At 42.5% G+C, this 24,763-nt stretch overlaps 1 protein-coding gene across 1 annotated transcript in view; it reads right to left on the minus strand.

Annotated features, from left to right (window-relative positions):
- sgcd (sarcoglycan, delta (dystrophin-associated glycoprotein)) overlaps positions 1-24,763 on the minus strand; it is a 284,776-nt gene that overhangs the window by 157,931 nt on the left and 102,082 nt on the right. Inside the window, exon 2 of the mRNA XM_047606766.1 lies at positions 13,427-13,487. The gene's annotated coding sequence lies outside the window, so the exon portion shown is untranslated. The remainder of the gene's footprint in view (positions 1-13,426; positions 13,488-24,763) is intronic.

Consider the following 24,763-nt stretch of genomic DNA (forward strand, 5'->3'; position numbering starts at 1 on the left):
ACCCTCAGTAAGAAAAACACACTGATGTGGGGATTAAACAGCTAGTAGCAAATACAGGCTGCAGTACATTCATTAGTCCAAACAGCACATCACACACACAGATACATTTTTAGAGGTTCCACTTGAGTGTGTAGATAATAGAGATGTAATGATCAGAAACCAGGTCCTGGGAGGAAAATAGAAGAAGAACATAGTGAGGTCAATGAAGTCATCGTCTGTCCTCGGGTTCAAACATCCAACACACACTGCAGAGCTTATGAAGATCTAATTTCTCCCTCTACAACCGACGGCACGATCTCCTGCGGCCTCATTACCAATAACACATAAACACATAGCCTGGGACCTTGATTTGTTCAATAATTCAGTGCCCAATTCTTTCTTCCCTCAGACTGCTGCTGCCAAAGGCAAGTCTAGAGGATGGTGTTAATACTGAGTGGGGAACACAACTCCTGGGTGCGTGTGAGTAATTGAGTTGTGCGATTGGATGAATACATCAGGAATCGCTGTCGGACTAAATCCACTGCTGCTGGAAATTCCCCTGATCATACAATGTTTTTTTTCCCCCTTTTTTCATTTTTTTTTTTTGCTTTGACTTAAATGACCCGGGTATGTGTTGAAATTTACGTTTCACAGTAGCGCACTTGTTTCCACTGAGCTCGAAATACGATGGCACAATTAATCAGATAAATGAAGACATGTTTACGTGCACGCGTCGATAAAACTCATCCAGGGGTCCGTCGGCATTTTATTGCAACACAAATATGTGTTGGGTCAGTCTTATCTAATTATCTAATGAGATGAAAGCTACTGAGAGAACCACAACGAGGCGATGAAGGCAGAAAAACGTGTTCTCGCCTTAATTAGATATTTGGCAGCTTTATCACTTTGTAGATCCAAGAAGTGGTAGATGGCAAATTAACTTTCTGTCATTCTACGTTTACATGGATGCTTTGATCTGATTCAATATATACATTTATGTTACTCAAACTGTAAAAAGTGGATTAATTCAATGCAATTATGTTTAATTCTCTTTGGGTTAAGTTGTTGTTGTTTCTTGTACATAACTTTTGTTACGCAGATAGCATTCTGATTTTTTTTGTAGACAATGAATGGAGTTTCAAGAGTCTGCCACAATTCATGCCACTGAATAGAAAAACGAGGAACCAGGAAACGCCAACTAGGAACAGGCGCTGAACAACAGCAAATCCACAAGAGAATCAACTGACTGGCAAAGGACTGGGACAAAGACAGGACTATATTCATCATAACTGACTGTATAAAGATGTATGGCAGAAATGCTCCTCTAAATCAAAGCCATTGCAAGCAGAGCTCCCCCTGGTGGCTGGCTGCAGTATAGGTCGTGAACTCCACCCCCTCCATGTTAGTGGGCGGGACTCTGGACAAACTAAAACATTAATACACATATCAAATTTGTTTTTCCAATGATCGTTTCTGTTTAGGTAGTTAATATGATGTTGATGCATGTTCAATGCATGTCATTTTTTTGTATAAGTTTAATTATTATTGTATTATTTGACACTATAGAGACAGGATGTAATATGGCGCTGCTTGTGTCCCCGGTGGGAAAATAACGTCAGTTTGGCCAATGTCAGGAAGTGCTGACGCGTTGTCCATATTTATATACAGTCTATGCAGGAAAAAGTCAAGTTGTATATCTAGACTGATGAATGGGGCATTGTAATGAGTTAGGAAGGAAAGCATGTCAAATCGTGTGAATTCCACCCTCTTTACGTGAATAATTTTCATTTCATGCTACCAGTAGTGACACTGGCCCAACTCAGATATAAAACTGGTGAAAAACAGTCAGAAAAGATGAGGAGTGAAAAAATACCAGCAGTGTTCACCTGTCAAACTATTCCTGTATATGGGCAGTTGTCTCACTGTTGTCCCTCTCTTGCGCTCCTGATGATAATGTTATTCACACCAAAGCAGCTAGAACTCAATAACAACCCTCTCTGCTATTGAACTGACCACATCCGTATCCCAGAAGTTTAACTGACTTGATGCTATACTCTGATTTAAGCAGTGTATATTTCCACAACTAATGGAAAAAACAAGACTCTGAGACGGAGAGGAAAAACAAACACTGGCAGGAGGTAAAGCTGAAAAGAATCAGACTACAAATGCCAAATAATCAAACGCAGGAGTTCTAAGTCCTCACAAATCCAACAAAACACTGTGTGCTTCTCACTGCTTGACTGAAAATCTTTGGTATGAATCAGACTTGATCTCACCTGGAACTGGCTGACGGTAGGAACTGCAGGTTTTAAGTCTCTGCAAATGTTTTTGATTTCCAGAGCTTTTGAAAACCAGCAGTAGTATAATCTCACACATTTCGCTGCTGCATGAAGTTCAAGAGATGGATCACTGCGTGCATTGGCTTTAAAAATGTAAACACGATGGCAGTACAGGTGGCCGGCCTTCAATCAACACGCCATCTTGCGCAGACTGGTGTGTCTCCAAATGCATATTGTGTTTCTGTGTGTGCTGGAGGAGGAAAGAGGAATGAGGGGAAAAATTAAATAAGAGGAAAGAGTATGAAACAACAAATAAAGAGCAACTAGAATCTGCCAAAGGCAATTAATTAGTTTTACCATCTGCATTCCGGCCAGCGCACTTTGTGGAAAACCACAATATCTCATCTGTTAATTTGCTCCCTGCCTCTCGCGTCCGTCTGTCTGTGTGTTCGTTCTGGGATGTTCTTTAAGTTACAGCGTTCTGTTTCTTCCTGCAAAGTTTTCAAGGCACATGTGAATAATTCATGGTGTTTATTGAACCCTGTCAGCGACCAACAGAAACTGCAGCGGCATCGATTGAACTTCTCTGTAGCGCCGTACCTCACCTCTCATCTTTCTCTGGAGCTACGAGAGCTGCGTTCCTACGGCGGACACTTTGACTTTGAACTGACGTCACAGAAGGAAAAGCAAAAAAGGGAATTGAATGTTGTCCACGCGTGCATCAGCCCATATCTCAAAATGTGATGCAATCGTCAGCAGCCCGTCTTGGATTCTCTTAACACAGGTGATTCACAGTACATTTCCATCCAACAGATTCCACCCTGCAGTCATAAAACTTAAGAAGAGATCGTTAAAATCAACATTATGCCTTCAACCTATTGTATTAAGTGGAATAATATCATGCACACAGAGGCCTCACTCAAGCAGACTCGTGTGCGGCTAAAATTCAAAGCGAATTCCTTCAAAGCTGGAGCTGATAAAGGCGGCGGACTCTCCCGACGAACGCCGATTAGGATTCTTTCTTGTGGTCTCTTTTAAGATGAAGTAGGAATTAAAACAATAGACTGTATAAATACAGACAATGTGTTCCCACTTCCTTGCATTCACCAAACTATTTTCAGAGATATGAGAGGTGCCATTTTGCATCTTTGAAGCCAGAGTCTGATACAGTCCTAGAGCGACCATACGTGATTTGAGACTCACTCGCATTTTATTTATTATTTTATTTTACAACTCTCTTACTATAACTCTGTCATTGTATCACATCATGTTTGTATAGCATCAAAACTAAACTTATCCCAAAAAAAAAGATACTTGAACAATATTATATTAACTACCTAAAATGACAGAAAACATCCAAACTGTTTTAGTTTGGCCCAAGTCTCATTGACTATCATGGAGGAGGTGGAGTTTATGACCTATACTGCAGCCAAACACCAGGGGGAGCTCTACTTGCTTTAGCTTCACTTTAGAAGATCAGTTCCGCCTCCATCTTCATACAATCCATGGTTAAAATGGCTGCTGACTTTCATATATTTTCCTCGTGTTCCCTGTTTTTTTTATTAAGTACGAGTCTTCATCGTGCTTCCCTGTGTTCTGAATTTTGACTAGCTTTTTTAAATATTTTTTTTTGTTTTTTGATTACCCTGCCTTCCCTGTAGCACTTTTTGTTCTGAAGTTTTCATTAAAGTTCTTTTTGTCTCCTGCCTCCCCTTCACCACTCACCACTTTTTTTATTTTATAGATTTCTGATGCCCTTTAAAGCGTCTGGAGTATTCTGAGGGAATGCTTACAGTTCATTGGGCCTTAATCATAATCCGTTCATAAATTTAGACATTTAAATGAAGGATTAGTTTGTTGTTTGTTGTTAATCAAAACCAAGGCTTTTTCAGTTTGCTTCTCTTCATTCCAGCCGTCATCATCTGTTACTTTTGTGTAGTTTGCATATATTTCCCGTTCGAATAATCACAGAATGTGAGCTGCAAATGTTAAATAAGGGGACAGGTTGATTTGTAGGACTGTATTTGTGCGACTCTTTATAAAGTTCATTAATGGCAGCATGAAATAATAATTAACGATTGGAACTGTGCTTTTTTATTTTCCCTTTGTTTTGTTTCATTTAAATGCAAATATAATTTAAGAGCTGATTACCTGAATGCAAAAAGACTTGGGAAAGACAAATTAAAAAATTTCAACACTGGGGCAGCGGAGGAGGAGGACACAACAGCCAAAAAAACAAGGCAACTGGACTTCAGTAAGAGATGTCTTCTCTGGTTTTGCTAGTTGGCCCTTTAATCACTTCATTAAGTTCTTTTAAATCTACTGATCATAACTAAGCACCAACCGTCTTACACCTCCCGAGACTTTATATAAGAGCGATTGGGCCACCAGGAGTCGAGCTTATTCAATTTTTTTGGGGCACTCTGCATCAAAGCCCTCTTAGATCTCCGTCTCTCCCTCTCTGCTCCGTCTCTGGGGATCAGGGCACGGTTGAAGACACTCGGGTTGCCATACCAACAGCTTGACACCCAGCATCGTCACAACAGTGGTGTCTCTTTCAGAATGAGCACCGCACTGTTTTATGGTATCACACTTGCACTCTTAGGCAAATTTAGACTTCTAAGCTTCACAGTTCAGCCTGCTAATGTTGAGCAAATACAGACTTAAGTGTCATATTAATGAGAGAAGCTGTTAAAGGGGCACACGGTGTGCTTTTTTTTTTGAATGAATTTTTGGGCCTAGCACCTGGACTGAAATGGTACCAGCTCCAAAAACTATTTAAATTTTCAGGTGTACTCTGACAGAAAAGCAGGTTTGGCACAGTAGGATCCCTGGTTTAAATTCCTCTATGTCTGTGGCTGAGAGCATAGACTGTATAAAAATAGGCGGTGGAACTTCTTAAAAGTAAAGCCAGTGTGAGTACAGCGTGTAACCCAACATTTCCATCTTTCCATGGTGGTGGTAGAGCAGAGCGTTGTATTAATTAAAACAAAGAGCAGGTGAGTCTGGAGGAAGTGTGGGCGGGGCATTGATAGCGCGGCTTGCATGGCTCCACCTTCGGACTGCACTGATCAGACTCTGGCTCCAGAGTTCCAAGATGGCACTGCACGTATCCCCCGATGCAAGGAAGTGGAAACATTTTGTCTATATCTGTATACAATCTATGAGTAAAAGCCCTTCAGGAAACACCTGAGACTTTCCCACTTACGGCTGACCACTGCTCCAAGTGTGCTCACTGCTCTGTGGGTACAAACGCACAGGTGTTCATGGTGTTAAATGCACAGGACATGAACAATTAAGTTGATGTGTTGGTGGTGAGTCCACCCTTAAAACTTTTTCCAAAAAACTTCTGATGGGTCACACTAGAGAAAGCACAAGTGTATTCATGATGGGCTAAAGAGTCTCAGAGAACCAAGTGAATAGAAGCCAGCTTCACACACTCAGCTGAGGTTACAGCAATGTGACAGGAAATTTAAACTAACTAACTTCAAGTCCCACTGAATATAAAACCCCCACTGATGTTTTAAGGCATCTGCATCTGCTCAAACTGCTGAACAGGCACTGTACAGTTGCTACTTACACCCCAGCCCAAAAACAACTTACTGTAAACCTTCATCAAGTCTGAAAACTCGATTGGACCAAGCAGCAAAGATCATTCTGGGTCACCGACGACTACTGAGATGGAACATAAAAGCTAAAAACTTTCATTCATCCATCTTAAACGTTTGCTTCTAAGTTAGATACTTTCTGGCCTCCTCCAGCTTTACATAAAGGCACCCAGAGAGAACCGGAGTAATGACGCAGAGGCTGCTACATTACTATTTTGTCAGGGAGCAGTTTGCGTGATGATGCTTAAGGATCGTCAAGTGCCCCGAAAAGTGGAAATGTGGAGATAGCTCGACTCCCTAAAGCAAGGCGAAGAGTTCTTTCATCATTTCATCTTTTGAGCCCGGAGCACGTTGGTTAACTCCCCCCCCGCCCCCCCGCTGACGCCACAGCCCGACTGGCTTCTGTTTGTGCTCTCCTCACCCCTTTTCTCTGCGTTCTTTCCTCCCTTGCTTTCATCTGTCGCCATCTTCTCTCCTTCCGTTAATTCTCCATGTGTCTATCAAAGCTCTCCCTTGTGCTTTACCCTCTTTAATCCTTCCTGCTAGCTCTTCTTCCTTCTTTTTTTGTCACTTGTTAACTCCCTCCTCATCCCCTCCTGCTTTCACTCCCATCCTCTCTCTGATTTGCTTTTCGCGTTCGTCCTTCACCCTCCTCCCTCCGTGTCTCTTTGCTTGGCTCTGATTCTTCGACTCTCTCTTCCTCTTTGTTTCTCTTTGTCCTTTGCCTCCATCCCCTTCTAATCTCCTCCGTCTCCTCACTTTTTTGCCCCCCCCCTCCCTCCCCGCATGTATCAGACAGTGACACGACCACAGAGGAGGGTTGGAGATGGTGGCAGAGTCTGGTCGGCAGTGTTGTGCAGTGAATCCCCAGTCGGCCTCCCACTGCATTTAAATTCTCTAATCTAGTGACAAAAGGAACAAGGCGATGAGACGGTGCCTTAAGGGAAAGGTCAAATTTCTAACTAATCTGCCTCCAAGTCTTTCCCCTGAGCGCTGCTCTGCGCTCCGTTAAAAATCCCACCGTGTCATTGCTCTCGTGTCTGGAGGTCACTGTACTCTGCGGCGCAACCTCGCAACTTTTGTGTAGCAATTAATTACCGTCACAGCGGCCGGCACATATGGACCCATTATCATAAGGCCTCCCGGGAGGATATACTGTATTCCTGCAGCCTTTATTTTCCGCGGAAGTTGAACGAGAATTTATAATGCCAGCGCGCTTTCCTTTCGCTTCTGGTCTTGTAGTCCAGCTGGAGATGAGCGGATAGCTGGTTATTTTTAACAGCAACCCTGCTTTTACAGATACATCGGAGACGGAGGGAATGGTTTGAGAGGGAAGGTGGGAGGACAAGTGCCTGCTCTGAAAAGCGTCTTAAGCCCTCCATGTTCCTGGAGCTCCTCATCTTACATTTGCAACATGTTTCCGAAAATCCCGGTAAACAACGACACCTTGAAAAAGATGACGGATTAACAAGCTTTTGGTACCTTTCAGGTTCTAAATATTCATCTCCGGTTACCTTTGAAAAAACCTGCAAACCGAGTGCTGCTTTACGTGCAGCTTAGGCTTATATATGGAAAAAAAAATATGTCTCTTATTGCAGAGCCTTCTCTGCTGGGTTAAACTTGATCAAAATCACTGACTTACATTTTAATGTTTTCCCATTAATCTTATTATATTATTCCCTATAGGCGAAGCTTCTTTCAGTGTAACTTTGCATTACAGCTTTTTTAAAATCAAAGGAATCTGCCCGGGGCTTCACAATTAAACCTACAGGCGAAGCTTGAAACACAGTGTAATTACTCTGTTCCTTCACCCAATCACATTTCACGGTCTTATTCATAGGCCGTCAGTGTGGCATTTGTGGAACTATCGATGGCAGAAGGAGCAGAGGTTATCGATTTGGCCGCAGATCTTCTTAGAAAGACATTTTCATGGTGGAATTTGAAAGAGTTTCCTTCAAATTCCACAGTGAAAATATATTTATATCTTTTTTTCTTTTTGTCATTTTATGAGTTTCTGCTGGTGCTAGTGCAAAGAGACTTTTTGGATTGTTCTAAGTGAGTTTCATTCACCTGCTCCTCATCTACGGTGCAACGTCCTGTTTTATTGCAAGTCCGTATGTTGTCGATGGTTTCTATAGCAGTGCCGTCTTAACGATCATGTTAAGAGGTGTTTTCAATAAAGTTGGAGGTCTTAGGTGGAAAATACACGGCCCACCACTGTACACACTGTATACAGAACAAATACATATAGAATGGTTCCATATAGGAGATGCTTGAGGTCTTCAGCACCACGGACAGCGACACAGACGTTCTCTGGACAGACACCAACCTGCTCTTGATGTAAAAATGTAACAGCACCAAGAATAAAACTTACAATCGAGGCAAATGCTGGAACATTTCCAACTTGCGTCCCACTAGAATAATTATTTACTGAAGGAAATACCTGCACGCCAGCTGCAAAGCCAAAAGTGCAGATTAGCTGCACGTTTTGTTTGAGACAAGAGTCCTCATCTGCTTATGTATTATGTGCGATGCACAGAGGCAACAGTTCTTTTCAGTGCACTGTTGATGCAAAGTTCAAGAAATTTGTCAATTTTAATCCAGACAACAAGAAGATTCAGACAATCCAGCAGAAATAATAGAAAGAAATGAATACAGTTCTGTGCTTATTTTTAACTATTAATACACAGGAGGACCAGCAGTGATCATTTGGATTTTCTTTTTTAATCCCTCTCTCTTTCTCTTACCTTATTGCATTTTCCCCTCCACTCCTTTTCCATTTTTCTCCCCCTCGTCCTCTGCGTCGCCGCTTTTCTCCCTGTATTGTTGGCAGTGCTAACGGGCTTTTCGAAGTGGCCTTCACAAGCAGCTGGATCGCCGGCGGGAGCCTTTGGAGAACTGCCAGGGCGTCATATGCCCCTCTCCACTTTATCCTCCGCCGGCTGCCTATCTCTGCCTCTCCTGCTCTACACATTTTAATCTCCCTTTATATTTTCCCTACGCCAACATTCATCCATCCATCCTCCTCCTCCTCCTCTCAGCCTACTTATTTACTTATCTTCTGTCTCTCTTTGCTTGTCGGCCTCCCCTGAGCCCCATCTTTTCATCCCTGCTCATTTCCTGTTGAACTCATCCTGCAGTTAAATCGCTGTCCCGTCCTCTTTGAACATTCGACTGTCAGAAACAAAACCGGGAGTTTGTGAAACCAGCGCCACAGTCGCAGTGACTCCGCTTCCTGAGGATACTCAACAAACTGGAGGAGGAGAGGCTACTGGTGAAGATCATAAGATCAGCTGTAAGGGCTACCGGCTGCCCTCTACCTTCAGTTTCTATTCTTGTTTTTTGTGCAAAAAGTCCATCAATCGCAGCCATGACAATCTTGATGTTGACCGTAAGATGACAGTAAAGGTTAATTCTTCTTTACCTGGCTTCTTTGCCTTCATCTCTCGCCTACGGGCTGTAATGAGCAGTATGTTACAAACAGAATACGTTTTTATGATTGCGTCATATTTTTAGCTGATTGCCTAAAAAAAATTAAAACTGTCTATTTATGGGATGAAGCAAAGACAAAATTCTTGCTGTTAAATAATTTAAAGTGCGATTGTTTATGATCTGCATTATTTTATATAGGACATAAATATTTATTATATATTAGCTAGAGAAGTGCCCAGGCCTCTTTTAGTTAATATTTTAATGGATATTAAAATAACTGTGCTGGTGTGACTTTGATGATGAATACGACCACGAGCAGCAATGACAGAAATGCGTCTTCTGAGGTGGTTTCCAGGCTGAATGTCGCTAAATAGCCGCCACGCTTGTTTACTCCACATAGTGAGGGGATAGAAGTCATTAATTTGATGCATCAACCTGCAACTCATGCAGAAGATTTTTGCCAGCTGCTACTTCGAGGTGCAATCGGTGCTCAGATTTGTGGCTCCAGGCAGTCGTGCACCCTCTCAGTCAGCGTCCGGCCTTTTTCTTTTAAATATTGTTTTCATAGAGCTGCTTCTCTCGCTTTTCTCATCAGTATTTACTGTATCTCTCCCCAGAATCATTAGCATGCTAACACCAGACGGCTCCACAAGTTTTTGAGGTGCCTCCAAGCAAAGCATTTAATCCCAGTGTGTTAAAGAAAACGCACATTCACTGTCAGGAAGCTGTTTTGTTTTTTTTGTTGTTCAAGGTGTAGAAACTGCTGAAATATGGAGCAGGTTCCGCTAGAAAACAAGCACTGAGCGACCTCCTGGAAAAATAAAGCTGAAATAAATAAATAAACAAAAAAAACAAAAAAAAAAACAAAGACAGAAACACGGATGCTCCAGGGCATGTGCACACTCATGCACAAACATGCAAGGTGAATATTAAATCTGCAGTTGGCTTGTCAACATCTACAGAATCACGGTTCCAAGTGCTGTCTTCTGTAGCGTCTGCATATCGGCTGCACGTCTGCAGCTCGCCTCAGATGTGTCGAGCTCAAATGTAAATCGTGGTGATATAAATATGACTCCAGTTTATACACTCTTAGCACGTTGAGACGAGACAAATCTGCAACTGCATAACTGAAGTCAGACGTTTCAGTCAGTTTGGGAACCTTTCTGTGTTGCCATTTAACTTGTTATAGTGCAGAGCTGGTACTTTCTGAAAGTTGGGTTTTCATTAATTGCAGTTTTGTTGGGACCTCTACGAACGTGAAACAGCAGGAAACGCAGCAACGTGCAAAACCTGCACGTGCAAGGAGTGCTTTAACCTTTCCTTCAACTTTTGTTGTACAGTCAGACTCATTATTCATTCATTCATTCACCCTGGACAGGTCTCCAGTCTATCTCAGGGCTAACACAGAGAGGCATACAACCATTCACACTGACACCTACGGCCAGTTTAGAATCACCAGTCAATCTAACAAGCATGTCTTTCGAGGGTGGGAGGACGCTGGAGGGAACATGCAAACTCCACACAGAAAGGCAACAGTCAGTTGATATATCAGAGACATCAATGCTAACCACCACACCACTGTGCCACCCCAGGCTCATTATGCTGAGAATAAAAAAAACACTATACATCTTTAATGACAGAAATAGAGTTTATACACTAGCTGGTTTGTGTTGGAGGTCTTTATATGTTTTCTTATCACACCTTTTTTTGTTTTCATCACCAAAGTTTTTTTTTTATAACCTTTTTGAACATGGAATCTATAACTATAGATCAGCGCTAGTATGGAAGCCGTGACTGCAGGTAGTTGGTCTGGAATCTCTCGGTTGGGAACCGATTATGCTCTGATAAAAATGTGTCTAGCGGTGAATGTTTCTGGACAATGTGGCTCAGATCTAAGGGGAAGGGATAAGGGGATAAAAGAGAATGATGATGGTGCAACAATGAGGAAAGAGCAGAGAGCTAGAACTGAAACGATTGAATCATCTAAACTTTCTATTAACGCTCAGCTGAAGCTTCACCAACCTCAACAAACCACAACGCAAACAAATTAACGCAGCAGTAAAGTGAGTGTCCAGCCCTGTGGATGTAAAGCCTACATGTAGAACAGGAGTCCCGACAAACCAATTGGAGTGACCCACTTAAGGATCCCAGACAATCCCGTCGCCATCTTTTTTTTTTAAATTTCATTTTCCTATCACATATCCACATTTAAAAGTTGGCATTCTAACAGTATTTTAATATAGATAATATTATTATATATATTATTATAAATATTATATTTTAAATACATTTGTAAAAGTGTCTCATCTACCCCCCCTCACACAATGGTATATTCTGACGTGTCTTCGCTTGACAATTTAGCGACTTTGCGATAGTTAGCGTGTATCCAGACTCCTCTAGCGCCTTTTTTACTTATTTATTTTATTTTATTTTATTTTTTTACAAAAACGGGACTAGTGACAATCTAGCGACTATTTCTGTTGCTCTTGGAGACTTTTGGTGACTCGGATGTGAAAGCACGTATCGCTCTTCTTACCGTTCTCAATGTGCTGTGGTTGTGCTGCTCCGCCCCCACCCAACAACATCCGGGTGAGTTATGAAGCCCATGCGGAAGTGCAAAAAGCTGCAGTTCATTGAGTGGCCACTTGAGGCTTCAGTGTGTCTAAACTGCAAAGATACAGTGTCGGTGTTCAAAGAATTTCACATTCGTAGACACTGTGAGACCCGCCACGGTGTGCAGTATGCTAGCCTGGCTCACCTAATTTTCTGTTGTAGGCTGACCTTAGACCCTGTCACAGAAAGGAAAGTTGATGTGGTCCACACTGCTAAAAGTTTCATGACCCCTGGTGTAGAAGGTGAGTAGTGTTTTAGCTCAGTGAGGCGGAGCGGAGCAGCACTGTCCCTCTCCTGATCTGGGGTGAGATAGGAGCCAGGAACGCCTTCCTTTTGACTCCGATGCAAATAGATCGTGCACAGATGCAAACAAATGCACAGATCAGTCAGACGTATTTCACAGGTGTTTATCAAAGCAAGAGGACAGAAAATGCTTTTATGAAATCAAACGGTGACGAATCCTTGACTCATTTTCTCCCAGCAGACGTTGGAGTGGAAAGTGCAGTTTACAGCAGCTTCTCGCTGTGTTGAGACTAATTTGGTTCCCTTAACTCCGGAGCTGAAGGGGAGGAAAGTTGTTCAGATGGTTTCAACTCTTAGGACAAAGGCACAGGTCAGGTTTGAGACACCTGAGTGTGAGGACTGTTCTTCCTTTGTGTCCCAGTATCATCTCCACACTGAGAGGACAATAAACAGTCCACTGCATCAGATGATAACTTGGCTAGTGACCATGAATGTGAAGGTGAGATCTGTCTTGTTGACAAATCACATCCAAGCTTCATTATCATCCAGCCTGGCGTAGCTAGGCTCAGGTCTTAACAGAATATAAGTCCGGTAACACTCGATCTGGATTTCATCATGGGGCGTGCTTCAATCGATCCAGAGACAAAAATACTTCTTCATGCCACTGGATAGTCTTACAAGCAAACTTCCAGAGATTTTCTTACAGTACAGTATCCCTAATCCTCTTCCATACAAACTTCTCATTCTCATGCAGACACAGGGAGAACATGCAAACTCCATACAGAAAGGCCCCAATGGTAACCACCACCCCACTGTCCCCCCCCATACAAAATTCATTTAAACAATTGTTACTCGGAAACTCTCTGTGTGACTCTCAAGCATTAACGCATGGTTGTTTATCAATGTGTTTGAAACATCATCAGTCAGAATTCTGTAGCCCAGAAGCCAAACTTCCAAACGTCCATCGATGACTGGAATCATGCAGAAATTACATTTATAGCACAGACTGGTGGATGAATATTATAATTCATTTTATTTTATCATTACGACTTTTCATGACGACACCCTCACTGCACGTGCTTAGCTTCAGCCGTACAGAATGTTGGACATTGCCCCTTAAACGTAAACTCGACTAAAACTAAAAACGACTCAAGAGGAAAAAAGTTTAATGCAGGAGCTGAGTAGTCCACACTCAAGCAGGCATGCAGTGTGGCGACGCACACATGAAACGACAAACATGCACAGATTACAGACTGAAACACACACACTCACCTCAGTGTATGAGTGTGCTGATGTGGAGTTTCTGACAGGATCCGGGGATTTCTCTAATCACCTGAGATGAGGAGGTAGAAAGATGGGGTCAGCATATGAAGGATGGGCCGCCTCTAAGCTGATCAGCTCCTCCCAGACCCGTGTTATTGTTATTATTATCATTTCCCAAGTGCCTCCAATTAGGGAGTGCTGATGTGGGACCGGTGCATGGGTCTCCTACAGTCAACGCTTTCATTACAGACAGAGGGAGCAGAACCCTGAAGAACTGAGACCCCATCAGCAGAATTTTCTCAAAAGTCTTTCACTGAGAAGCTTGGCAGAGCTCTGGAGGTCGTTTCTTGAGGTTCTCTGAACCTGCGCTGTGTTTAGTCATTTAACAGTGTGGCAGAAAGGAACTGGACACTTAAAAAACGGATTCATCACCTGCGGTTGTTGCCACCACATTAGTAAACAGTTTCCCTTTACTTTTTCAGTAAGTGCTGTAAATGGAAAGTTCTCCGGGCTCCACAGATTCTAATAGTGTAAGTAGTCAAAGTTTTCCTGCCATGAGCCACCGAGGGCCTGACCAACAAACTGGTAAGGGGTTTTGGTGGATCAGAAACGAGCAGAAGGCTGGCTTTGTTAGAGACTGCAGTGGTGTCGGTAAGAAAATACATTTGATATGAGCAGAAATGAGCAGAGTACACGAAAGTAGCAGAGTAGTCCTTTCAATACATTCATGGACGGAGCCAAAGAAAGTAGAACTCCCCCTGGTGTCTGGTTGCAGCATAAGCTCCACCTCCTCCATGGTAGTGGGCGGGACTTGCTAGACTAAAACACTAAAATACATTTTGTCGAGGATGATTTCTCATTTCTCATTTTAAGTAGTATAATGCTGATGTGTGTTCAAGGGTAATTTTTTTTAATCATTTTAGTTGTGATTACATGTGACATAAGGGCAGCTACTAGTTGCCATGGAAACCTCTCCGTAAAGCGGTCCCGTGGGACCATGAGTAAAAAATAAATAAATAAAAAAAATAAGTACAGTGTACATTTCATTATAACTGATTTTTTTCTTTTTATTGGGTGAAACATGCCCCAAAATTAAATCCATATGCCATGTTACCAGATTCTGATAAGATTGTAGTGGCTACCAGGCCAGGCTGGCTGCTGGCTTGCATTAAAAAAAAAAAGAAAGAAAACAACTTATCCCAAAATTTGCAAAATTAATTCATTAATTAACAACACTTAAAAAAAATACACCAAGGGCAAAATGTCCACACCTCTGTGGAAGAAAAGACATACATCTCCTTTTTCTTATCAGCAGGCCAGAGAGGGAAAGTGTGCCTGTGCCACATGTTGTGAAGATGTGATGAAGCTGAGCGCTGCAGAAACCTTTTCTATCAAGGAAAAAAAACAGCGTCGGTGCACAGAGCTTGTTATTGGCACTGTTGACACACCTGGATTGAATCTTTAATGATTCCCTTTTAAGGCTGGGACATAAAACCACTGTTTAAGGAATTAGCGGCTCAGTGGAGTGGAGCCAGCGGCATATGGAGGTTTAGCAAAATGTGGACGAATCAGCAGTTTTTGCTTAATGGCGGCTCGTGAAAACGCTTTGAGACTTATTGAGTGCGAAAAGGGGGTTGACAACACTGTATCTGCATATGTGTAGTATAAATCACTCACATGAAGGAAATGACCTCGATTGGCTCAACTTTCAACTCCCACTACCCTCCCTCCACCGCTGCAACATAATCTCTCTCATGCATGGGCTCTCGACTCTGCTGGTGAAGCTCATTTTGCACCATGGTCTGGGGCAGTACTGAATTCTGGTTGGCTATTAATTCCAGATAAAGAACACCTGCCAAGTCGTTCCAGTCAAACTGTGATGGCTCAGCTTCTATACATAGAGGGTGACCATAGCAACCGGGAAGTAGTCAAAGCCACAGTTCACAGTTCAATGTGAGTATAAGACATAAGCTGTGAGAAGTAGGATCCCCTGACCCTATAAGCTCAATGATAGTCTGTGTCACATGCCTGAGTGTCTCCTGTTCAGTGCACTACTTCAAGCTGCGTGTCATGTACTCAGCGGTATTGGTCATGAATCTTGCCGGCGTACTGTTAGCCTTGTAGCTCATAGCTGAGTCAAAGGCGTCCGTGGCTGAGCATCCAATCAGAATGATCTCTGCTGCCAATTCAACGTGCTAAATCAACACCTTGCAGAGTGCCAACCGTTGGCAATGTGTGTCACGGCTTGAGCTCCATCCTATTTTCTTGAGTTGTGAACTGTGGTTCCATTGCATCAGAATGTTATGGGGATGTACTGACTGTACCGGGTGTTAGCCAAGCCCTCCGGTGTTTGTTCACACCTAGGGCTGCAAGAACAAATGCCATCAAAATGGGAAGAATTTTTTATTTTTATTTTTTTTTGTCCTGTCTGGAAACTATTCTGTGATTGGTCAGAAATTAGAAGTGATGTGATTAATGCAGAAATGCCAGGGGCCACTCCGTGAGCTCCCAGATGCTATTATTGGTCGTGTAGTGTGTGTGTGGATGCTGAATATACAGCGTGATTCGACAAACACTGTCGTCCTAATGACTGGCCGACATCCGAAAATAAAAACAAAAGTGCCTCTCGTTGTCCATCTCCCACAATGCTTAGCATGTGCGACGTATGCTCCGGAGTTCAGCAAATGAGTTTCTCGTGAAGTATAAATGACCTGGCCAGAATGAACTTCGTTCTTATTCTCATAGCCCTAGGAGAGAGAACAAGCATCTCGCTCCTCATGGAGTATGTAACAAGCTTAAGGCTTCTTGATTGCAAAACAGAACTAAACATTCGAATAGAAATAAAAATGTGTGATCTTCATCTTTCTCTTTGTTAAGTGGCCACGGTATAAGCAGGATAATACCCTTTGAGGTGCCCTTAATTTATTTGAATCAATGGCTGAAAACGGATAACTTGACAAAGTTTGCTATCACCACAGAGTTAATTGGGGGTCTCCAACCTTTCACAACACATTCCCAGTTTGTATGTAGGACTGGGTTTGCAAAAATAAGTCTTTCATCTCAAGTTTAAACGGACTGAGCTCTCTCTGTAAGCAGAACCACGGTGACGATAGCTGCTACTAACTAACTAACTCTAAGTGTAGTGCTTTTAGATGTCACATACTCCCACATCAGACTGAAAGCTTCTGTGTTGCCGATATCAATCCTCATTCAAGGCGATCGGAATGGTTTGCCAAAGTGAAACCAAACGAATGTAGAAAATAGCCTGCGTGTGGGAGCTTCTCAACACTAATGAAAAACAAGAACCAATTAACTGAAACTTTGTGTCATCTTAACTGCAGAGACTCACTGACAAACAGCTTCTGTCCTATTTGGCTCGCTTACAAAGTGATAAAGGCATGAAGGGTAGAAGAGTGGATGGATGCGGATGATTAATAAGTGAGGCATCATGGCAACACATCTGGCACGTCAGTCAAAGGAAGCGTCATGACATCCTTCAGTCTTGTGAAGAGAGAGCTACGCCCTCCACCGGATCCAGCTCCTGCTCTCCACCTTAAGTTAATTCAATTGTCTTTTCAGAAACCAGGGTTCGTCCTGCTGATGGAGACTGAAGAGCGCCACTCTTTCTGCTTTTCTTAATCATCCCCTTTCTATTCTACATGGAGTCCACAAGAATACCGGACCCATTACACACACGGCCGCCCAATTACAGCAGGAATCTGAATTAATGAGCAGGTCAGGGCAGGTTAATGAAGAGTGGCGCTGATCTGCTGAGGACTGGAATTAAAAACTGTATCCCCTGTCCCCATAAGGCTCCATTCAGGCCCCTTCTCCCTGTGACTTGCTATTATCACGTCGGTGCCGTCTTTTGTTTGCCCCTTGAAATTATAATGCAGCAGCGAACGGATGCTGCGAGGGCGGACGGGGAGGGGGAGTCGCGCTCACTTTCACTATTTCATGCAAAGAGAATTAAATAAAGCAGCTACAGCTCGAGGAGTCAATGAGCCAGAAATGAGAAAGAAATGTTCAGAATAACAACTAATGAATGAGTTTATCTCGCCAAATGGGTCCGTATCAGTTTAGAGGCAAGATTTCACTTCCATGAGATGATCTCATATCCTGAAAATACACTGCGACAAATCCCCATCGTAACAATCCCCAATTGGACTTTGGATTGATCGTTTTTGATGAAAGCTGCCTGTGTTTTCATAGAAAAATACTGAAGGGATAAATCATGAATGTCCATGAAGGTTCTCAGTCATCCAGGTTTGTCCAAAACGACTGGTGTGAAGTTAGTTGTGGGTTAGTTAGTTAGTTTGGGTTGTGACTATACCATTTATTGGTGTAGGTGTAGTCCCCCACAGAGTGGAGTATCTGTGAGGGCACCACACGCAGATGTTCCTAATAAAACCCTGACAAGAAACCCAACAGGTCCGTAAAATATGTAAAGCACATAAACTACTATTTGTTTTTTTGCTATATTTTTTTGGCAAATATCTATTAAATTCAAGCTGATATTAGTTTTTGGAGACACCTACACTGACACCTCTGGGCCCTGTGGAACGCTTTCTTTTGAAACACCCACTCCCATCCAATTTCAACATTAAAGTGGGCTAAAACAGCAAGTTAAACGATTATGCGCACAGTTAAAGGGGTTGAATGAACAGCATGGACAACATTTAATACCTGAGTCAGTCTGCAATAAGCAGTTTGTCTTTCGTGGTAAGCACTGAAAATAAATCTGGTCACTGTCTATATATTTATACCTACTATATGTGTTCTATATTAAACTCAGCCTAGTGGTATTTATACATATACATCATTATCGTTTTGCATATGTTGGATTCATTTTAATGTGTATTTAAAGACTACTTGGAGACAACATCTAAAAAAAGAAAGAAAAGAAGACTGTTGGACATACCATGACGTGCATGACTGAGAACCTTTACAGACACATTTGTTCACATTAGTAAGAATGTGGCACTATAGAATCTAGATATATAGAATACAACTGGATCTCAAATATAGGCCGGGAAGGCTGAACTGAATGTTACAGAAAACATCCAGATATTCACAAACTCACCAAAAAAATTCCACAACAGAAAGTATATCAGTGTCTGCTAGGGGGATTCTAACCAGGAGATTATTTAACACACAAAAAAAAAAAAAAAAAAAAAAAAAAAAAAAAGGACTCCTCCGGGAAAACGAAGGCCTCAATTTCCTAGGCAGCCTGCGGAAGCGGCGGCTGACGGCGCACGGGGCTCAGAAGGATTCAGAAACTCTGAACACTGCAAATATCCTGCGAGAGGCCGGCTGAGAAATGCGCCACTGCAAACCAATCAAGCTATACCGAGCTAACACGCTCAGAGGTTTTCCAGAGGAGAGGGTGAGGCGATCGCTTCTTCGGCACGCACATGAAAGGACACCTGCTATCAGAGATGGGGAAAGGCACTGACTGAGATGCTTCTCTTTATATAGTTGGACTATGCAGTTTCCCAATTAAAGGGAAAAGAGGGAAACATGAAGAAAAGGAAACAAAGGAAAGAAAAAAAACAAGAAACGCAAAGCTATTTATAATCTTATATTCAATGCTCATTTAACACCCCCAACCCATCCTCCCTTTGCTCAAACTGCCATCCTTACGAGGCTTTCGCACAGTTTTACATACATTTTTTTTTTGTCTTTCTCTGAGACAACTCAGTTTCTAGGTCACGCTCTCTTTCTCTCTCTATCCATCCATCCATCCCCCACTCTGCACATAAGATAAGTGGAGGCAGAAGTCACATTAACGGCTATAAGCTCATCCTGTGCAGGCAGTTTGAGCGTGTGCACCGCCTACCTGCTTAATTAGTCGAGAGGGGAGCCCCTGGCAATGAACCTGGCACTACTGTGCACACACACACACAGACACACACACCACTGTACATACAGTAGACGACAAGATATATTTAGTTTAATTCTACCGTAACTTATTTCTTTTTTTCCAATTGTCACATATTCTTCCAGCAAAACCTTCATGTAGCCACCTTAGCACCACCAGTGTGGTGTGTAATGAATATTGGTTCATTAGATCAGTTAACTGTTGTGTTGTGTATCCTCCATACCGCTTTAACTGTTCCACTTCCCAGAATGCCAGGCTCTGCTCTGCACAGCTCAACTTTCGTGATATGTGGACTTAGCTTCGGCTACTCTAGAGCTTCTGCAGCCAAAATGGTTCCTAAATTACCAAAGGCTCTCTGGAATCGTGACTTGTCTTCACAAGATTGCAACACTGACTACAGAGGCGGTCACACACCAAAAAAATGTGTATTTAGACAACGTTACAGGTCATCTCCCACTGGTCATTAGCAAGAACGCGGGTTTAAAGATTCAAGGTTTTAAGCAGACTGAGAGGTTGCCACTTGAGTAAAACAAGAGTGGTTATGCTGTCCCTGTGGAAGCATCATCTTCTAGTTCCCGAGACCAAAACAATGCTTACTTTAATACACCTAGCTAAAAGAAAATAACATTGTCTTCAGCGTGGGTCAATATGATGCAGAACAGAACGGACAGAACATTGCCTGCACAGTCAGTGCAGGAACATACAAAATGCCCGTGTGTAAATCACGAGCATCTGTGAGGCTCCCGTGTGTGAAGACAGAAATAATAAACCTTCCAGGGTCCTTCAGCTCTCACAGCTCTGATGACTTATTACCAGTTGTATCAAAGCTGAATGTTGTGCTACAGCTCTGCAGAGAGGTGTGTTGACATGGTTTATGGCTGCATTGTGTGAGAGCTCCAAGAGCGACTGTTCTTCCCGTGTGCCTATATACAGTTTCTGAAGAGCAATTGTAGAAATACAGAATTCATAGGAAACACATCTCGGCTCATATCTCTCCATCTTCTGCTTCTCCTTTACCGTGCTCTCACCCTGCACGCCATGCAGTATAGACATGTGAAAACCCATAAATTGAGTCCTCTCTTGACCTTTCGCTGGAAATGAGAATACCCATTAAAAGAAGAGAACAGGTCAACATTTCACTGATCTCATGTCTATTCTCGAGGTGAGGTAAAAACCATCTACAGCTGTCTACTCTGACCTGTATTGCCAGAATTACTAATTCTTCACTGGTGGGTCTTCCAGTTTTCATGTTTCTTCGTTAATAAGTCCAAAACTCCAAAGTCTCTCCAGTGACCGCTCTGCTGAAAGAATAAGCAACGTGAAAGGATGCCAATGAGGAAATGGTTCATCTTTTGGCAGCATGAATGATCGGTGCCACAATCACTTTCCTCAGTTATTACTTCCAGGATATCCTACCTTTTTCATGCTTCAGCTCTTATCATGCGGTATTCAGTCATTTTAAGAAGGGACTGTAGCCTTCAGTCAAGAGCAGGTGTCAGCAGGTGGTACCTAACCTTTGCAAAGTGTTTTGACCCTTAACCACAACACTCCCGAACTGGCAGTGGTGGCCAAGTCACTGCCCATATGCTCCTGGCTACTAGCTTTCCTTTTCTCTCTTATTACATAACCAGTCTCTCCCCTCATCCTATGAGCTGCCTTTTTTTTGTTTTTTTTCTCTCATGTCTAGGCCAAGAGCTGCTGGCGACCTCCACGCTGATCTAGACATGAAGCCTCTGCAACAGATCTCCACAGGGTACAGCCAGGCCTGCCATCCTCTATCTTTGTAGCCCTGTACTAAAGGCTGATACTTAAGGGCCTACCTCCCACGATACGGTCAGCTCACCCATCATTATTCTGCAATCTTCGGTTGACCGTGAAGCAAAATCTTGGCAGAGGGGTTGTACGTTCCACTTTCGGGATCTGCAGCTTCTTTCCCGTGTCAACTCTTATCTCTCAGGACCTGGCGGCCTGCAGCAGATTGGGCTTTGATGTTTTTGCTTCTTTCTCGCTCGATTGTGTTAGCAAGAGACTGGAGCACCTTGTCATGATGCCAGCTATAGAGTCCTTGGCTTAAAACTGTTTTTCAGCAATAGAGTACGCATGCCAGTGTCCCCTTCTGCCCACAGAATTTGCAGCTGGGGTCTCATGTGTGCAGATTGGTCAGAAATAGCAAGAGTAGCCATAGATGTAAAAGGAAGGAAATGCAACAGGGCATCCTCTATAGACCTGCCCCGGGAGACCTTGCACTTGGGGATATAAAATTTCGTCCAAGTGCAACAAGACCCTTGCTCCACTGGCCTCGACATCTTTGCAAGTCCTCACTCCATTGGTTTTGGGGTATTATTATGGTTATAAGTAGAGGATTGCCATTGATTCTGTGTATGTTTTAAGCATGTGAGCATACATGAGGTGCGTGGTTGTAGCCTGGAGGCACAATTAACATTACAGTTCCCTTTTTTTTTTTTTGGTCAAGAGCTTGACCAAAAGCTGGTCAAGAATACCTCCACTGGGAATATTATTATACTCAAACAAAGGCCTGAGCACTGTAGAGTTGAATTAGTTAGAAACAAAATGGTTCTGATTGGTTCAAGGACTATCCAATGAATTTTTTTCTCTGTATCGGTTGAATAATGAAATCAAAATGGATGTTAGCAGATTCATAGTCTGATAATGTAAACTACATATTGACTGCACATAAAAAAAAAATGCAACACGCAAGCAACAGCAAAGGTTAAATACAAAGACAGAAGATTCACTTCAAAGGTTCTGAAGCTCCTCAAACACAAAGAGACTCACAGGCTCATGAGTCACCATCGACATCCGGCAGTTTGATAGCCACTAATCTGAACCACAGTGACAGTGACAGACAGAGAAAACCGGGGAAAGGAATGTAAAATCTGAGATAAGACAGACGATTTGACGAAATGAGCCGAGGGCTGAAAAGATAATGAGGGGAGGCTGGAAAACCCAATCACGAGCAGGGGAGCTGAATGTACGTAGGAAGAGACATGGGCACGCCAACGAGGAAATGAAGAAGCTTCTCAATTTCTTCCACTGAAGAGATTAACACCAAAAAAGTAGGAGTTCAATTCCTGCCACAGACACACCAAGGTGTTGTTGGAAAGCTGCATTACAGAGTGTGTGGGTGGACAAGACGACCGTCTTCCTCCAACAGTGACCTTTGAGATTTACTGTTCTCCTCTGATGTAGCGTGGCATTTTCATGTCTGACAGCATCTGTTCAATATGAAACAGAAAGAACAGGTTCAACTCAGGTCAAGTAAGGCACCAGTTATCTGCAAGTGAACTGACCTAGTCCATGTTAGAGTGTCCTCTAGTCTATGTCTGCTAACACTACAAGAAGAAAATGTTATCAGAACATGTCCTGGCCAAACACCAGCCTTTAAGAACAAAGTCCTTTTAATCCTGGATTTCCCTGATGCCTCAGAAATACACATGGCCAGAAACACTGTCAATTGGTCTCCATAGACTGTGGGAACTTCCTCTAAAAGTGTAGAATCTCACGTATTAGTTCATTTCAGGTGGTTGCTGATGAGGGCAGCCTCAGAGGATTTGACTCAACTGTTCAGCTCTTTCATCTTAAATGGTACATACAGTACATCATCTACCGATCTGTAGTCCAGGGGCTCATCCTGCATCAATTACAGGATCAGTGTGCGGGATTTATAGGGATCTTTCAGAAGGTCTCATTAGTGTATAATCATGTCTAGCTACAAGCTGTTACCTTCTCTCTAGCTTAGAAGAAGACTGAGTTTTTAATTCTCTTTCTAAAGTAGCCCAGGACAAACAAAGCAAACATTAGAGGATATTTCAGACACTGAAGTGACCACCAGAGGGTTTCCTGCATTCTTGGACAGGGAGGAACATTCATTTGGTTCCAATCCATATCCTTATTAGCCTGGTGTAACCAACTCTGATTAAAGAACAAGTCTGTGTACACCTTATTTTAAAAATGATTATGTGGCATGTCTCAACTAATGTAGGAACAAAGCTGGAGTACCTGTAGAGAACCCATGCAGACCAGACCAGAAAATAATGTTAACAAATTACAAGTTACTAACCAAGTGAATTTTATTCTACTAAAAGCCAATTGTAAGATTTGTTTTGTGACATACATGAACCATTAATTTAATCTTTTCCTTTAAAGGACCTCTTGAACTTCTTAAAACTAAAAGTGTCCTTTAGGTTTCAGAGGCAAAAAGTTTGTGGACGCCACTAAATTTTGCACAGAATTTAAAAGTGTTTTCCCTGCTTTGCGCGGACCCGTTTTTTTTTTTTTTTTTAACAGATTATTTACCAGTTTAAATAATAAATGAGCAAGTTAAAACTTTTAATGAGTGCTTATGATGAAGTGGTTTTGGGGTATTTCTGATTATTAGTTTTATTTTCTTTGTTCTTTCATCATGTACCTTTTTAAAAGAGCAAAACAGGTCATGAAATGTCATGAAGTAGATCTGAACCCTCAACCAGAGGGAAGGCCTTACTTTTAACTTATGGCCTAAAGCAGAACATTACATTTAATAAGGTGACCAGATGAATGATGATAAATTTTCTATTAACTCTGAAGAGGTAAAGCGGGGAGGAAGTAAAAAGAAACGTTTGCCTGGTACCGCACTAAAGAGCATTATAAGCTTGGAAAATTAAATTAAAATGTTGACTGTTTTCAGTGGTGGTGAAATATACTGTGCAGTTGGGACTTTCAGGGCTGCTGGCCTCACTTTTTCTTCTAGTATCACAGTGAAAAAGAGGTCTACTTGCTCCGCGTTGAGAGCTCTGCATTCCTTCTAGGCGAGTTATTTCAGATGCCAACATTTATCAGCTAGAGAAAAGCCCCCTCCTCAAAAAAAAGTATGAAAAGAAGAGTTGTGGAGCTCTGGCTGCAGTGAGCGTAAGGGCAATAGGGCATTATCTGGATTTAAAATATATCTAGGGAGGTATCGGGAGCAGATGAGAGGAGGAGGAGGAGGAGGAGGAGACTCCGGGGCAGATAAATGTTTAAAACGCTGACAGAATGTTATTTGTTGACATTTACCCACAGAGGACCCAGATGTTTCAAGCAAGACAGGGAAGCTTTCAATATATTTCTGACGGGTGGGGTGGGGGTGATTAAATGCTGTCTTTGGCAAAAGGGCACAGGCCACTGTTCCAGAGACCTGCAGCTACTGCACAGGAAACCCAAAGCAACCACCACTTCTGCAAACATTTGCTACATTTTGATGGACTCAAGTATTCCAGCAGTAATCCATGTAAAACCATCTCATTTAGCCACCTCCATCAGAACAGACTGAGCCAAGTAGAAAGAACTTTCAATCAAACCGAGAACAGGGTGTAAACCTTTAATAATTTATTCAACAGGAAAAGGTGTGATGAATTATCTAAAAGATACTTAAAAAGGGCAACTGGACTTGTAGAGTTTTGAGAAGACGTCCCTCCTCCTCTCATCTG

The sequence above is a fragment of the Mugil cephalus genome, chromosome 15 (assembly GCF_022458985.1).
Source record: "Mugil cephalus isolate CIBA_MC_2020 chromosome 15, CIBA_Mcephalus_1.1, whole genome shotgun sequence".
NCBI classification, from domain to species: Eukaryota; Metazoa; Chordata; class Actinopteri; order Mugiliformes; family Mugilidae; genus Mugil; species Mugil cephalus.